Here is a 17,269-nt window from a genome sequence, read left to right as displayed (position 1 = left end):
CATTTAAGCTACATTTTCTGTGTCCAAATGCTTTACATTGTCTACTTAATTTATAAATATCTTCAAATGTGAATGAACATTCTGCACTTAAAATACAAATAAATATTCTGAGAAACTGAGAAGCAAAGCCAAAATGGGAATGCAAGTCATCCAAATATAGAGTGCATACTACTTATTCTTACTACCCATACTTGATGAAGTTGTCCATAATGACATAACATAAGCTTATTTAAATGAGTATCTCAGGAATTAGTCATTTTGTCTTTCCATAACACTGAATACTACTAGAAGGCATCTTAACTTTCTAATATTTAAGTGTGATTTCAGGATATCAGTAAAATTTAATCCACAATTAATTAATTGCTGTGTGTGGCAATAATTCCAAAATTATTTGACATCACATATTGAATTCTCTAGGTTTCTTTTTTTCTTAGTTTATTGCTTGGGGCTTGGGGGAGAAGGACATGCCTAAGGGTGCTTAACTCATGGCTCTGCACTCATGGTTCATTTCTGGTGTGGCTCAGAGGACCATACAGGATGCCACAGATAGAACCCAGGTAGGCTGCATGCAAAGCAAACCCCCAGCCCATCCCTCTGGTCTTCTTAACCGTCCACTTAAGATTTATAAGAAAGAAATAATGACAATAAACACGATTTTGATCATACTAGTGACATTTGATAGTGACAATTACCTATGACGGTTGATTTTTGGAGAATTTGTTGGGAAAAAAAATAAATATTTAACCCAATCATAAAAGTTCTATAACTGTATGTCACAATGATATAATAAAAAATTTTTAAAACAGGGGCTAGAACAATAGCACAGCGGGTAGGGCGTTTGCCTTGCACGCGGCCAACCCGGGTTCGATTCCCAGCATCCCATATGGTTCCCTGAGCACCTCCAGGAGTAATTCCTGAGTGCAGAGCCAGGCGTAACCCCTGTGCATCGCCAGGTGTGATCCAAAAAACAAACAAAAAAAATTTTTAAACATTTGTTTCACTACATTATTATTTGTAAAAAGTTTACAGCCTGATATATATACATATATTCATTATATCACTTCAGTTATTTAGAAATTATACAAGAAAATATGAAATAAGCTTTTATAAATATACACATTAACAAAAGCATTAATGATTTCAACATCCAATTCTTCAACTAAGACTCAAATATAGCTCCTGATGTTCAAATGATTTTATAAAAACTACCTTTCTGGGGCCTAGTATATAAGATAAGCCTCTGGATTATCTTCAAATATCTTCTACTTTTAGACTTTATTGACAGCCACCACCATGTATCAAGATGATATTTTACTGATAGAGTCTTGAGATTTCATTCTTCATTTCTATTTCCAAAGTAATATAATCACTGTAGTCACATGAAGTAGTCAGTGAGGGATTTTTACAATTTTATAGAGCTGAGATTAAAAAGATTGACATTATCAAGTGATAGAACGGAGACAACTACCTTTTGCACTGTACATTTTACACTCCGTTTGCCACTACACCATTCCATGACTAGTCCCCATGAATAGCACGTTGCCTTAACACCTCTGTTTTCTTGCCATATCTTTCTATTCCCGCTCAACTTCCAGCATTGCCTGAAACTAACTGCAAAACTTCAAGTTGGCTTATCTCTTTAGTAATCCACAAAAGTAGTTTACTGCTGTCCTCAGAGGCTAGATTTCAAGAACCCCTGCAAGATGAATGTACTCTTTTATGTTATAAATTTCTTTGGGGCACTATTACTCTACTGCGGCAAATAGAAGACATCATTCAATTCCTATTGCTGCTCCTCACAATGATTATTCCAGAACTGAGCTGTTAATGGAATTCCCTGTACCGAAAATACTCTCTAAATTTCTCTACATTCTCACTTTGAATATCATGTTAACATGACTCTGTCTCACAATTCCATGAAATTATATCCAACACATTGAATTCAAACACATCTGTAAATTTTTGATCCATTTTCAATTGAATACAATGCTTTGTCTTAAATGTACCATATTTTCCATGGTTATCATTACAGATCTTTAAAAAAAGAAAGCCTTTATATAAGGGAGACTGCTTAGAGTGAAACTCAATATCTATGATAATACTGAAAAATAGTTCCAAAAGTAACCTCCTATGTTATGGAGATTGATCAGTCATATAACAAACTAAGTGAATTTAATTCTAACAAGAACAGTGACATATTGCAAATCTCTAGGTAGACTCTTTGCTCAAAAAATAAATCTTGATGATTTGAAAGGACTATAATGATGTAAAGTAAGCTATGTAATAAGAATATTGAATTCAACATTTCAAAAAATAGATTCCTAGATACTTGAAATTTTAAACATACATGTATTTCTATTATCCCATTCATCAGGAATAATGAGAAGTCAGAAAATATCTTTATGTAGGATGTGGGGAGAAAGGGACCCTTCTTCACTGCTGGTGGGAATGCCGACTGGTTCAGCCCTTCTGGAAAACAATTTGGACGACTCTCAAAAAACTAGATATTGAATTCCCATTTGACCCAGCAATACCACTGCTGGGAATATATCCCAGAGAGGCAAAAAAGTACAATCGAAACAACATCTGCACATGTATGTTCATCGCAGCACTGTTTACAATAGCCAGAATCTGGAAAAAACCCGAATGCCCCAGAACGGATGACTGGTTGAGGAAACTTTGGTACATCTATACAATGGAATACTATGCAGCTGTTAGAAAAAAGGAGGTCAAGAATTTTGTAGTCAAGTGGATGGGCATGAAAAGTTTCATGCTGAGTGAAATGAGTCAGAAAGAGAGAGACAGACATAGAAAGATTGCACTCATCTATGGTATATAGAATAACAGAGTGGGAGACTAACACCCAAGAACTGTAGAAATAAGTACCAGGAGGTTGACTCCATGGCTTCGAGGCTGGCCTCACGTTCCGAGGAAAGGTCAACTCAGAGAAGCGATCACCAACTACATTGTAGTCGAAGGCCATGTGGGGGAAGGGAGTTGCGGGCTGAATGAGGGCTAGAGACTGAGCACAGCGGCCACTCAACACCTTTATTGCAAACCACAACAGCTAATTAGAGAGAGAAAACAGAAGGGAATGCCTTGCCACAGTGGCAGGGTGGAGTGGGGGGGAGATGGGATTGGGGAGGGTGGGAGGGACACTGGGTTTACGGGTGGTGGAGAATGGGCACTGGTGAAGGGATGGGTTCCAAACTTTGTATGAGGGAAGTATAAGCACAAAAGTGTATAAATCTGTAACTGTACCCTCACGGTGATTCTCTAATTAAAAATAAATAAATTTTAAAAAAAAAGTGGGTTAATTCACAAAGACAACTTTTTCTATGAACTTACAGAAAATTAGTGAATATTATAACTGTTTCTAACATGAAAAAAAAAAAGAAAATATCTTTATGTGAACAAAAACTACCGTATCACATGTCAAAATCATCAGAAGCACTGCTTGAAAGACATGTTTGTAGGATGTAAACACACATATGAAAAAGAAGAGGTTCACAAATGAAGACTCCACCTGAAGGATGCAATAAAAGGGGGCCAATGTAATAATACAGCAGGAGAGGGCTCTTATCCTATATGCTGCAACCTGGATTTGATCCCAGGCATCCTTATGGGTCCTCCAAGCCCACCAGGAGTGATCCTTGAATGCAAAGCTAGGAATAAGCTCTCAAAACCACCAGAGTGTCTCCCTAAAAACAAAACCAAACAATGCAAAAAGAAGAACATAACCAGGGGAGGAATATCGCTCAAGAATACAAGTCCAGTCTCCAGCACTACTTAATGCTGCAGGGTGTGTCCTTGTGGACCCATCAACAGAGGGCCACTTAGCACCACATCACCAAGACTCAACACGGAACAGTTAGTCCATTCGCGTGAACTAAGGACTTCAGGCACTGGACCTCAACTCCTCTGGCACTGCTCTAGGGACCCTCCACTCTCAGAGAAAACAAGCTTAAAGCCTCGGAAGGAAAAGAAAGTGAGAAGTAGTAGAAAGCATGTGCCACACTGGCCACAGTACCATTACAATGAAAATATTTACACAAGTTATTTAGTCTATGAAATAAGCGTTCCCGCTCTAGCCCATAATGTGTTCATCTCTAATACTGAAAAAATGTTATTTTTTGTAGCCTGCCTGCCAGCATGTAAGAGAGAGTAAAGTAGGATGGGGTGGAATGGAAAGGGACAGGAAGAGACGGGGTGGGATGGGATAGGATAGGACAGAATGAAGTTGGCAGGAGAGTATATGTAGGGTAGGATAGAATAGGATATAATAGCAAAGAAAATTATACAGAAGTTAAGTGAGGGAAAAAGAAAAACCCTTAACTAGTGTCTACTACATACTTAGCTACTATGATAGCATCGAAGACTACATTATGCAACATTCATGACAGGAGTTTGCATTTATGAAAATCAAAACCAAAGAATAGACACTCTACTCATTTCCTTCGGTTTAGAATTCAATTATGCAAAGATTGCTTATTTCCTAACAAAAATATAACGTAATATACAGATTAACCAGAAGTCTAGCACATATGTAATAAAAACCTCAAACTCAAATAGCCATTTGACTAACATATTATATTTTGGTGATAGTTTCTACAAATATCTATTTCTGCTGTACTCACTTTACTTTGATTTTTAAAAAAATTAAAAGTATTAGCCCCTTTTAAAAAAATGTAGGTGGTGAGGCACACCCAGTGTTGTGCAGAACCTATTCCTTGCTTTGTGCTTATCGAACCACAAGTAGTATCATGAATTGAACCAGGGTCAGTTACATGCGATGCAAGTGGACTTATCAGTCCAGTCTAGCAAACCCATTCTTCTTGCCCAAGATCCCAAACCAACGCTGTTTTTTTAACATTAAATTCCTTTTGGAACTTTTAGTCTGGCACTAATTTCCAGGTGTTTTAGCATATTCCTCTGTTAAGAACGATGTAGTTATGACCCTCTGAATAACATGGGAGAAAAATGTGATCTTCTGTTAAATAACTGAGTCATTCTACGATGTGGCATTATATAGGAAAATGAGAAAATTCCTAGGATAGGAGAAAAGATGTTAAAATACGCAGAAGATATGGATGCTGAAAAGTAAAATGAATACCTAGAAAAAGACTCAGACAATAGTTCTGCTTGAGTGTAGTAAGATGGATTACCGGGGGAGGGGGGCCAGAAAGGCTTCCAGCTTTTCTCTTAACAAGGCTACATTACAAATATTCAGCAGCCTGAGGCTCTCACCCTGAGCAGACTTGGTGGGCTTCCAGGAAGATTATTTCCCCAGTAGAGTCTGTTCTTTTCTTTCTCAACATGAGAAATAGCTTTCAAGATATTGACATAAAAGTTATCATTCACTTTGCTCTTTTTTTTAACCCCCCCCCAAATGCTGTATTCTCACTGTAATTACCCATTTCATTTGCATCCTAATCAAGATTTCAAAGATTCTATTTAATAATGGGAGTTGCAGAGTTTCTTTCCTTTGTGGTAAAATGTAACGACACTCTCTTCTTTTAAATAAGCTTTCTCTGGTAGAACACACTGAAATACACTCTATTACTTATACAATTCAATAAAAAATTTAAAAGTACAGACATGTATATACTCTCTGATTAAAAAGATCAAAACTCTTGTAGGTGGCTTTATAAATGAATAATAATTTAGCATTTAACAAGTTTAATCTCATATCATGACCCTAACACATTATTACATCAATGCATGCTTCCAAATGTCTCCAGAAATCAACAACTAAAAGTTTGACATTAAATATTTTAAGAAAAAGTGGGTTTTTTGACGTATGCAGTTTCTGACTTTGAAAATAATTATTTTTATCTCCCATGTTTATGAGGCAAAACACCTATCCTAAGGAAAATCCAATACGCCAGAGTCGTAATAAAAGTTCGACTGAAAATGAGATCCTGCCATTTAATTAAAGATCCTCAAAGGTTTAAAATAGTTTGGATCGCTCAACCAATGAATCGCAGATGAGATTTTTCCAAAAATCCTCATTCCTCTGGTCATTAAAAAAAAATCAATAACTGTATTCTAACTAAGGTTTAAAAAGCTTCTGGGCAGTGACCTCTGCCAAAAGCTTTTGGGGACGATCCAGTCGTGCAGAGGGGCAGGGCTGAGATCCAAATGCAAACGGTGGATTCCTCCCATCTGGAGAAAACTGTGTTCACTCTTGAACACACATTTCTCTCTCTCTCTCTCTCTCTCTCTCTCTCTCTCTCTCTCTCTCTCTCTCTCTCTCTCTCTCTCTCTCTCTCTCTCTCTCTCTCTCCTTCTTTCCTACTTCTGTAAGTAAATTTCTTTAACTAAAATTATTTTGCTCCACCTAAGAAAAAGTGATAAAGAGGGAAATAAAGAAATGCTCCCGCACTAGAGGAAAACAATCAGGCTAGTAGACATGCGTTACCACATCAGTTATCAGGTTTCTGCACTGCTCTGCTGTGCTACTTTCTTCTGCCCCACTCTTCCATCTGCTGTAGTTCACTGCATCAAACTTTATTTCTCACGTCATATAAGATCTCAAGCAGAAAATCTTTAATATTTTTAAATCGTGTGTTTCGTATGCCATATTAATAACCCCCTTACCTGAAATTCCATCATATGAAAAACAGATCAATCTAACATGAGCTCCTCGATCAAGAATTTGTTGTTATTTTAATTCACTCTGCACTGAAACTCAATGAACTTGACTCAGAGATAGGTAGTCAGTCAAGATGTGTTTTTGTTTTTAATCAAAAGAATTCTAACAAATTGGAATCAGAAGAAAAGTCTGCATCCTGATGCCTCCTAGAGATACAACATGGTTGAAGGAATCTGAAAACTACTTAGAATGTATACTGGAAAGTAGCTTGCAACCTAGGCACCTTATATGAAATAATCGAAATTTTTCAGAATATTTTACTTACTCAAAGGAATCTCCTCCACAAACAAGATTCCAATTCAAGTCTTATTCTTATACGAGCAAAATAATCATAAATCAGTAAGGCAATTCTAATACGAATCTTCAGTGTTTTAACCACACACATTGTGAGTTATTTGAATGTCATACAAAATGAGGGAGGGAATTCCAATCTGCCCTTAAAAAGTGTCTGGGGCTGGAGCAATAGCAGGGGCTGGAGCAATAGCACAGCAGGTAGGGCGTTTGCCTTGCACACAGTTGACCTGGATTCGATTCCCAGCATCTCATATGGTCCCCTGAGCAGTGCCAGGGGTAATTCCTGAGTGCAGAGCCAGGAGTAACCCCTTTGATCCGCTGGGTGTGACCCAAATAGTAAAAGAAGGTGGGGGGCACTACATGTTTAAATTAGTTGGGATTTTGGCATGGCAGGAAAGGTAGGAAGGTGAGATTTTGGGAGCACAATTCAAAGACTTTATAAAAATAATTAATGTTGCATACAAATTACCAACACAATTTCTTTAAGGGTAATATCTACCAAAATAATTTCCCCCAAAAACAAATATAAGTCAAGAAATAAGGTTACTTTTTAAATTAAAATAGTGAATCAATTCATTTGGTATTAGGGTGTGAGGGATAGTTGTCTTGCAAGCAGCCAACCCAAGTTCAATTCCCCACACTATCTGTGATATCCTGAGCCCCACCAGGAATGACCCTTGAGCACAAAACTAGGAATGAGCCTTCAGCACTGCTGGGTGTGGCCCAGAAAACAAACAAACAAAATATGTTAATATATAAAAAATACGTTTGGCATTCAATTTAGTTTATAGTGATATTGAAAATAACTAGTTTGTTTTATAAGTATACATTCAGGAAACAGTGAACGTCAAAATTGTAGTTTTGAAATATTTATAATTTTACCCTTTGAGAATTAAGTTAAACTCTTAAAATTCATATGGGACAAAATATGCAAACATAGCTCTACTAAAAACTTCACACGTTTCACAACTTTTATTCATTCAGCATAAAACTTAAAACTGAATCATTATTGAAATTAATTTTACTGATTATTACCAAAAGTTTTTACTACTGAGAAATCTTACACTGAATTTGTTCAGTTCTATACGTCCATACTTGTTAACTTCAGTAAGCCTAGCAACAAATATCTAGTACCAAAAGACATTCTACCGACTTATTTCTCCAATCACCTTTCAACTGCATTCACTAATCACAAGATTTTTCACAGGAATGACTATATCTCACCAAAAATATAATCATAAAGCTATCATCTGCTATGATTTTTATAAAGATCTTGCAACAGAAAACTAGAATGTTACAGAGATCAAAGATAAAAAGTCAAGACAAAGATGAACTATGTAGTAATGAAAATGCAGTAGACATTTAAAGAAATTCACTGAATAATTTTTTCAATCCCCCAAATCCATTTTTCCTTCCTAATACTTGGCAAAACACTCATTAATGGCCAACAGCTTTTTTTTTAAAAAAAAATTTCAACTTGTCACTTTAACCTTTCTTAAAACGTCTAAAGATTTTTTAGTATTTCAAAAGCAACCCAATTAATATATTTGGACTTAACTAGAAACATTATAATTATTTTCATTTAACTGTCAATCCAATAAAAATTAAAATATGTCAGCAACTCTGGAGCTGGATTTGGTTACTAAGCTACAAACTTGAATTAAACATTGTCCCAGCTCTCAGAATATGCATAGCCAATGGTTGAAAAATTTAACAAAGTACAACAATCCATTTTATTATCAGCATGGGGACAAAAATAAAATAACAAAAGTAAAACAACCACAAAAATATCTTAAGGTATCACTAATTTAGTTAAAGCACTGTTTAGAATCACTGTATCACTGTATCGCTATCATCCTGTTGATCAATGATTTGCTTGAGAGACCCAGTAAAGTCTCCATTCATTCTAGCCCTGAGATTTTAGCAGCCTCTCTTTAATCATCCTTCCCAATGGTGTGGCATTAGAGGCTCTTCATGGTCAGGAGAATGAGACCCATCATTGTTACTGCATTTGGCATATGAATACAATATGCCTCAGGGAGCTTGCCAGGCTCTCCTGTGCCAGCAATAAACTCCCAGTACCTTGCCAGGTTCTCCAAGAGGGAGAACTATCAGATGTCCTGGAGCTTGGTTTTAGTCTCTGAATGTTGGCCCTTGATGTGATTACACAGCACCAGGGGCAGTTTGTGGGTGTGACTGCCTAGCTTACTGGAAAATGGGGGATCTGGGTGGAAGAGGCCCATTTCTGATACAAGCAGGCTTGGAAATCTCGCTCTGGTTCCGCACACCTGGGTCCCTCTGCAGGTTCCTCATCCAAACATGAGGACAGTGGCCTTAAGCATGCTGTGGCTGGGTTTCAGAGGTCTTCAGCTGCCGGGCTCTGCTCGGGGCAGGGAGGGAAACTCAACCCACCCCCTCTGAAGGGCCCCAGTGAAGACAGCCAGGCACGGGGGCAAGAAACTGCCTCGCTTGACGCACCCACACCCAGAAACTGTTTAGAATACAACATGTTAATAGTACAATCGAGTACAAAGGCAAATTTACTGAAAATATTACTTTAATATGAAATAGAAAGTAAAATGCGTTCTCTGAAATTCTCTCAGATTTCAGTGAAATCTACAGTCAAAGTCAAAAGCAACTTGATCCAATTAAGCCAATTTAGGAAATGCAACTACTTCAAAGCCTGAGTTGTACTACATGATGAAGGCAACATGGATCAGGTCCAACTCTGCTTAATTTGTTTAGAAGCTATTTATTAGGACTATATCTTATAATACAGTAGTAAAAAAATTACACACAACAGTTTGCTATGTCCTAGTGGGAAAAAATGACGCAGATGCACTACTAAGATAGAGTACAGAGAGCAGTGTGCCAGGATGCGTCCATTTGTGCCCGTATAACGTGTCAGTAGACATTGTGTTTATGAGGCTGACGGTAACGTGGGACAAATTATTGCCACTTAAATGTGCCCCAAATTAGAAATCTTAGAACATTTTCAACATCTCTCCTGGATATACAGATTGGGAAAGAATAACTATTTACAGAAATTATAAGGCCAGAGAGCACAGTGGGTTGAGTGCATGTGTGGCATACAGTGAACCTGGGTTCAATGACTTACGATGCAGGAAATACTGCAGGGAGTACTTAGGGCCCGGACCCTAGAGTAGACTGGGGCATCTACAGATATAAACCCCAAAGCAACATAAATGAAAAAATATAGCAACTAAGTAGCATTAATTATTTATAATGCCTGATTTTTACTGTGAAACTTTGTCCCTAAGTTTAGCATACCATGAAACTGTAAAATCTAGTCCAAAACATTCATTTAATTAGTTGGGTTTTGAGAAAGTGAAATTAGCTTTACAAAAAAGAAAGGATAATGACTTTCCCCAAACTACAAATATCATTTTAATATTGCTTTTGATTAAAATTATTTATGAGTCTTTTTACTTAGAAAACTTAAGGAAATGTTGTGAAATAATCTATTAATAAACAAAAAGTATGTGATCACTTATCATGACACTTTCCATTTATATTTTAAGTCCTTTAATGAATAACATTGAGAAACAAGAAATATAGACATTTAGAACATGTTTTTCTGAGGTTAGTATTAATTATTTAATTGAATAAAGTTAGCTTCATAACTCATAGATTTTAAAAGAATAATTACAGTAATTTTCAGCAATATAATGAAAATTAATGTCAAGTATATTTTTTCAACAAACATTTCCTTGCTTGAGTAGAAAGCAAGGACATTGTTAAGAGTATCAGTAGACTTACATGATAATTATTATAACAATATTTATGAAATCAATGGTAAGACAAATACTGCTCATGCCACTACACTTTTAGCATAAATGAAGGAGTTGTATTTTTAGTATCAAAGGTATTCAATGGAATAATTTTTTTTCCATTTTTTCAAGCTACACATTTGTGTCAGTGTTATAGGGTATAACCCCAAAATATATTTAAGGTTTAAATATGGGACAATACCTGGAAGGAAATATGAGGATGAGACGTTCACTGGTGTATGTACCCATATAAACTTAAAATTAATACCAAAAATATCAGAATTTATTATAGCAGTAAAGATGATGATACCATCATTTTTCTTTTCAGTTTTTTAAATTTTAATATAGTTTAGGTAAAATGGTTACAGTAATATTAACTAGTGCTAATGCACTTTACAACAACAAGTGCCCAAGACCATCCACCAGCATCTTTATGATATTTCCTGTCGATCACTCCCTACCTTGTACACTCACTGCCTAATAATCTGTTTTTGGATGCAATGTAACTGACTATAAACAATGAGAAGTGGTTGGATTCTCAATATATATATAAAGTAGAACAAAAGCATTTTGCTAGTAAATTCCATACGATATCTGACAAGGTCAATGCTTTTTTGAAAAAACTCTTTGCAATTAAGATAAAGCTTTAAGACAGTAGAAAAGGTCCTGGAAATGTCACTTTGGGGGTGTGGAGAAGTTTAATTTGGGTCACACAGAGTTTTCCTTGTATAATAAACTTCTAGTGAACATACCTGAAAAAGTAGCTACACATGTAAACTTAGAGATGGTATAAATGTTTGGGCATAAGCAATTTGGGAATAATCAGAATTTAGATAATATATAATGTTAGATCAGAAAAACCACTCATGAAGTGAATGTAAAAAGGAAAGTAGCAATGTTTGAGTTCACTCAATTTCCAAGAAGATGAGGAAGAGCAAGAGAAACCACTGACTAAGATTTCATTAGAAAGAGAGAGGGAGAGGGGCTGGAGCGATAGTACAATGGGTAGGGCGTTTGCCTTGCACTCGGCCAACCTGGGTTCAATTCCCAGGATCCCATATGGTCCCCCAAGCACCGCCAGGAGTAATTCCTGAGAGCATGAGCCAGGAGTAACCCCTGAGCATCATCAGGTGTGACCAAAAAAGAAAAAAAAAGGAAGAAAGAAAGGAGGAGAGAGAGGGAGTGAGAGAGAGAGAGAGAGAGAGAGAGAGAGAGAGAGAGAGAGAGAGAGGAGAGGGGAGGGGAGGGGGGGAGGAGTGTTCTCTTAGAATATTCAAGGAAATACCTGCTAGAAACTGATTAAAATAGAATGAAGGAGAAGTTTCTTGTTTTAAGTGACCCTATCAATTTGTTGTTTCTTTTATTTCCCCTATCCTAAGAGTACATTACTTAAGTAGAACATAGAAGTCAATACCATGGAGTACACCTGTCTATGTTTTCCTCAACATATTTTATAGTTTTAGGGTCTAACAAAATCTTTACACCACCTGAGTTCATTTTTGTGCATGGAACATTACTGAAGAGGAATAGATTGAAATCGACTGTAGTGGAGAGAAATTGATACTCTGCTGGTAGTTGCACTGTGATAATATACTTTGAAAGGCATGAAATTATACCCCTAAAACATATACAGCTAAATAAAATAATGTTTTCTCAAAAACTATTTTATGGAGAAAGGAGATCAGGTAGAAACAATAAAAGTTTATCAGTACCTCATAATTACACAGTAAGTGACTATGAACACCAACGTGAAAGGATTGTTCACTATTAGCAACCCTGGTTCTAAAGTCTGTTATGTCTGGGTCATGCTGTTGTTATTCTTGACGTTTCTTTCATATATCTTACACATATGACTCTTTCTTATTCATAGTACTACTGTTTCATAGAAAAGTTCTGATTTGCATACATGAAATATTAGTTCCTTGACCACTGATCTTTGCTTCATTCTAACTGAATAAAATTGTTAATTAGTTTCATAAAATTTTCATGTGTCTGATAAATTTTCTGTGTATTTAAATCAAAAGGCTCAAGAGAGTTTAACGCCCAATACTGTTAAAGAGGTGATGCTTCAAATCTAATTAGAATCACCCACCAAACTGCAACACTAAAGGCTTAAAAAGAATTATAAGACAACATGAATCAAAGAAAATGAAACAAGAAAACATGTAATCTTATTTAAGAATAATTGCTAAAAAAGCTAATATATTCATTATTTTAATAATTTAATAAACTTTAACAGAAATTTAATATTTTATCCTCCTCATACATGTCTTTCTTATCATGCTTATAATCTAAACAATTCTGAAATTTTTGAATGCAATACTTAATTCTAATTATATTAGAATTCACATCATTAAAAATTTATTCTTAGCTACTTTTAATTGACCTAAAGGACAATATAAAGTAGACACTGTCCTTTAATAAGCAAAGTTTGATTACATAATTATTATAATAAAGTAGCCTTTGTGTCATCACTTTATTTTATCATGGAAAAATAAACTTCAATTTTTTCTTTAATGGGGGTTGGAAATATAATACAGCAATCAGGGTACCTTCTGCCTTAAGTGTCGTCAATCTCAGTTTGATCCCAATCACCAACCACTGAGACCCTAAGGCTTAGTTCACTACGTACAGCCCTGGAGGCCACCAAGCACTGACATCTGTGGCCCAAAAGACCACTGAGTACCACCCGATGTCCCAAGTCATCTCTAGAAAATCAAGGCTGGAGCAGCACTATACATCTTTGCAATTCATCAATGTTACAGCAGGCTGAGCATTTCCTCAAAAAGGGCTTCCAGATCACCCGAGTGCTTGCTTCTTGGGAGATTTATTTATTTATTTGTTTGTTTATTTTGCTTTTTGGGTTACACCCAGTGATGCACAGGGGTTGCTCCTGGTTCTGCACTCAGGAAGTACTCCTGTTGGTGCTTGGGGGACCATATGGGATGCTGGGAATTGAACCTGTGTCGGCCAGGTGCAAGGCCCGATGTGCTATTGCTCCAGCCCCAGGAGATTTAAATAATAAAAGTAAAATTTCAAATGATTATCAATAATGAACCGATTGTGTGAGACAGGATTTGAAATCTAATATACATTAACTTTAGTTCAATCATTTTTGCAAATATAATTGGACCAACATTTTATTGAAAAAATTTAATGCATATATTCTGTTGATGAATTTGAAGAACAAATTTTCAAATACCAAAAAGAAATTTGAGATACAGTTTGAAATGCTCCAGGGAAGAAAGAAGTGTCTTGACTAGTTTTGTTGAAGAGAGAAATTCTTTTTAGGAAAGGACTTTGCAATCATCGTATTTTAATTGGTTATTTTTTTTACAGTTATCTATTTCCTGTCTATGATACATTTCAAAAAAAAGCATCTGCATACTGTTTTGTTTATGAAAAGAAACTGCAAGGAAAATTTTAATGTTTGCTTTTAATTTAAAATGAGACCAAGCAAAGAAAATTAAGAAACAAAAGCTCAAAAAGCTATTTAATCCAATGACCTTGTCAAATATTCCATGGAATGAATTGTGTTCACTCCACTAGAGTATCACAAAATGCTTACAAATATAAAATTAAAGTTATGATTTGTATTATGGAAATGAAAAAGCTATTGTAAATGGTCATTAGTTACATAACTGTACTTTTTCCCTCTTTAAAGAAAAATAATCTAGGATTCTTCTTAATATGAGAAATCATTTTTAATGCATTAACTGCAACAATGTTCCACTTCGTTGATGAAGTTAAGAATCTAGTATGTTTGAGTTTAAGTGTCTTGCAAAACAGAATTTTACATATTTCTTGAGGCTTAAACTCATTTTTTTATGGGCCAGAGTGATAGTACAGAAGGTAAGGCACTTGACTTGCATAGAGCTACCAAGCTTTTTTAAAGGCTGAATTGATAGATTTTCAAGGGCCAGAATCATAGTATAGAGGGTCAGACAATTGCTTTGCATGTAGCCAACCCAAGCCAGAAAAATAGTACATAGTGCACCTGCCTTGCATCCCCAGCATTGCTTATGATTCCTTGAGTACCACTAGGAATAATTACTCAGCACAAATCCAGGATTAAAATCTGAGAACTTTCTTGGTATGGTTAAAGAATAAAAAATATATTATCAATATGTATGTCTAGTAGCCAGAGAGATTGTACTAGGGTTTAGGCCCTAGACATGCATATGGCTGACCTAGGTTCAAACCCCAGCAAGATATATTGTAACAGCCGGGTACCACCAAAAGTATTACTTGCTGGTTCCTCAGAAAAATAACCAATTTAATGTGCAAATTGTTAACTTTCTATAGAGTATAAAATGGAGGCTTTGAAATTTGATATTTAACATTATCTAGGAACATGAAAAACAGTCTTATAGCTAGCAGAATAAGGGAACTTATACAGAACAGTCATTTGAACTTTTAGGAAGTGATTAGTGCATCATTATTTAAGGATTGAGAAGTTATTTAAAAAACATAGCAGAAGAATCACAGAACTGTACACAATAGAGATGCCTCCAGACCCAGACCCCACGCCAGGCTGTCTCAGCCAGGCCAACCTGGAGGAGGCAGGCGAGTTCCCCCCAGAACACTGCAATTAGTCCTGGCAGCAGAAAAACCTTCAGAACTCAATCACCGCCATGCTCACGAACTATCTACAGAAACTCAGATGAGCCTCACCCATGAGCAAACCTACTGAAAAACCCAGGTATGTGGGAAGTGTGACTGAAACCTCCAGGCTCAACAGAATTGGGAATGTCTGCCCTCCCCCATCTCCCTGTGCTTCTTGTAACCCAACAGACACGCCCAGGAACTGTCCCTGGCACCATATCAGCTCAATAATGGCTATGATCCAGAGACTCAGAAATACATCTCTCAGAAGAGAGAAATACAGAATGATATGCCATAGAGATGCCTCCAGACCCCAAACTCACCATCCAGTTAAGAAAATAAGTTAACTTCAGCTGTATAACCGTATTTGAAACTTTAGAATTCTTAGAGCTTGCAACCACATTTGCAGCCTTGTGATATCTCAATCTTATACAAGGACTTAATGGCTGACGGGAGAAATATAACAATCTTCCCATATTTTCCTCTAAGGAACAATTTTTGGATTATTTTTAGTGGATTGTTTATAACAAGCCACACAACATAAATTATTTAGGTCCTGCTATGGGGGTAGGGTTTGAGGTTAGGGTGGAAATATTCAAAATATGGTGGTGGGTAGGCCTAATGGCGGTTGAACTAGTGTTGGAATAGTAAATGTAACAAATTATTGTGAACAACTTTATAAAAATAAAATAAAAACATAAGGATGTAGATACACAGATGTCTGTTTGTGTGTGTGTGTGTATATGTATGCCTCAGAGAGGAAGTCTTCAGAGAAGACATCATGATAAAATTAACACATAGATATTAACAGAAATGAGATAGAGTAATAACATAAATGATACAAGTGTAGAATTTGCTCATAGTTAATGAACCTGTTTTATTTTTACAGATAGATAAAATTTTTATAAAATTTAAGATGAAGATGTTGAACCTTAGTTGTGTCTCATCTAATCTCATCCATCAAGCTGTTTAAGAATGACTACCAGAAAAAAAAGTCTCTATATTTCCATTTTCATAAAAATAATTCTAGTATGTATATTTTCGCATTTTAATTCCTCAATAAAAGGCTAAGAATAAATTATTCTGGTCCACTGACCAGAAATATTTGGATCCATTCAAACCATGACTGATGAAACTGTTGAAACCAGAAACTTCCTTCTTCTAGCAAGTATAAACTGAAAAGCACAAAAGAGGCCATAAAACTATACCACTGTTCTAATCGAGGCAGCACAGAGACTCAAGGTGAACACTAGAAGCTTTTGTAAAGTGTTAGCAAGGTCGTGCTGATAAATTGAGAGGAATAAGAATTGGAGCTACTAATAAATCATGCTAATTCCTTCGGAACCACTGTCCTGGCCTCTCTGAACCCAGAGTAATGGGCAGATCATTCACTTTCCTGATTAATAATTTAAATTTTTTATATATTTTATAATAGCTTACTGAGTCAGAGTTCAAAGTCTATTTGGGTCACTAAAGCACTAAAAAAGATTTTATCATACTGCATATAAAAGACTTTATAAAGTATACATGTGGCAGCATGCTCCACTTTACAAATAAACAACTCAAACCAATAAAAACTCTCTAATTAACCTCTCTTTAATTCCCATAGTGATTCATATTTCCTACAACATAACTTTTCCTTAAAGATGTATTATCAATTTTATACAGTACTTCAGTATGCTTAGCAATTCCATCTGTTTCAAAAAAAGTATTTTACAGAAGAATTATGTTTTAGTGGTGAATCACATGACGGTATAGTTAAATTTATAAAAAAAAAACTCCATCCAATTACTATTTATAGTATCTAATACAATTCATTTAGCTTCTACATCAGTTTCTTCCTCTGTAAAATGGGAATAGATCATTACCTCTATGATAGAGTTGTTGTGAGGGTTACAATAATTTATCTTATATGACTAATTAC

At 35.8% G+C, this 17,269-nt stretch overlaps 1 protein-coding gene across 27 annotated transcripts in view; it reads right to left on the bottom strand.

Moving 5' to 3' along the window:
• Nucleotides 1-17,269, bottom strand: part of ADGRL3 (adhesion G protein-coupled receptor L3) — a 988,077-nt gene that overhangs the window by 811,173 nt on the left and 159,635 nt on the right. The gene's annotated exons all lie outside the window — the stretch shown is intronic.

The sequence above is a fragment of the Sorex araneus genome, chromosome 5 (assembly GCF_027595985.1).
Source record: "Sorex araneus isolate mSorAra2 chromosome 5, mSorAra2.pri, whole genome shotgun sequence".
Lineage (NCBI taxonomy): Eukaryota > Metazoa > Chordata > Mammalia > Eulipotyphla > Soricidae > Sorex > Sorex araneus.
This window is presented reverse-complemented; position numbering and strand designations above follow the sequence as displayed.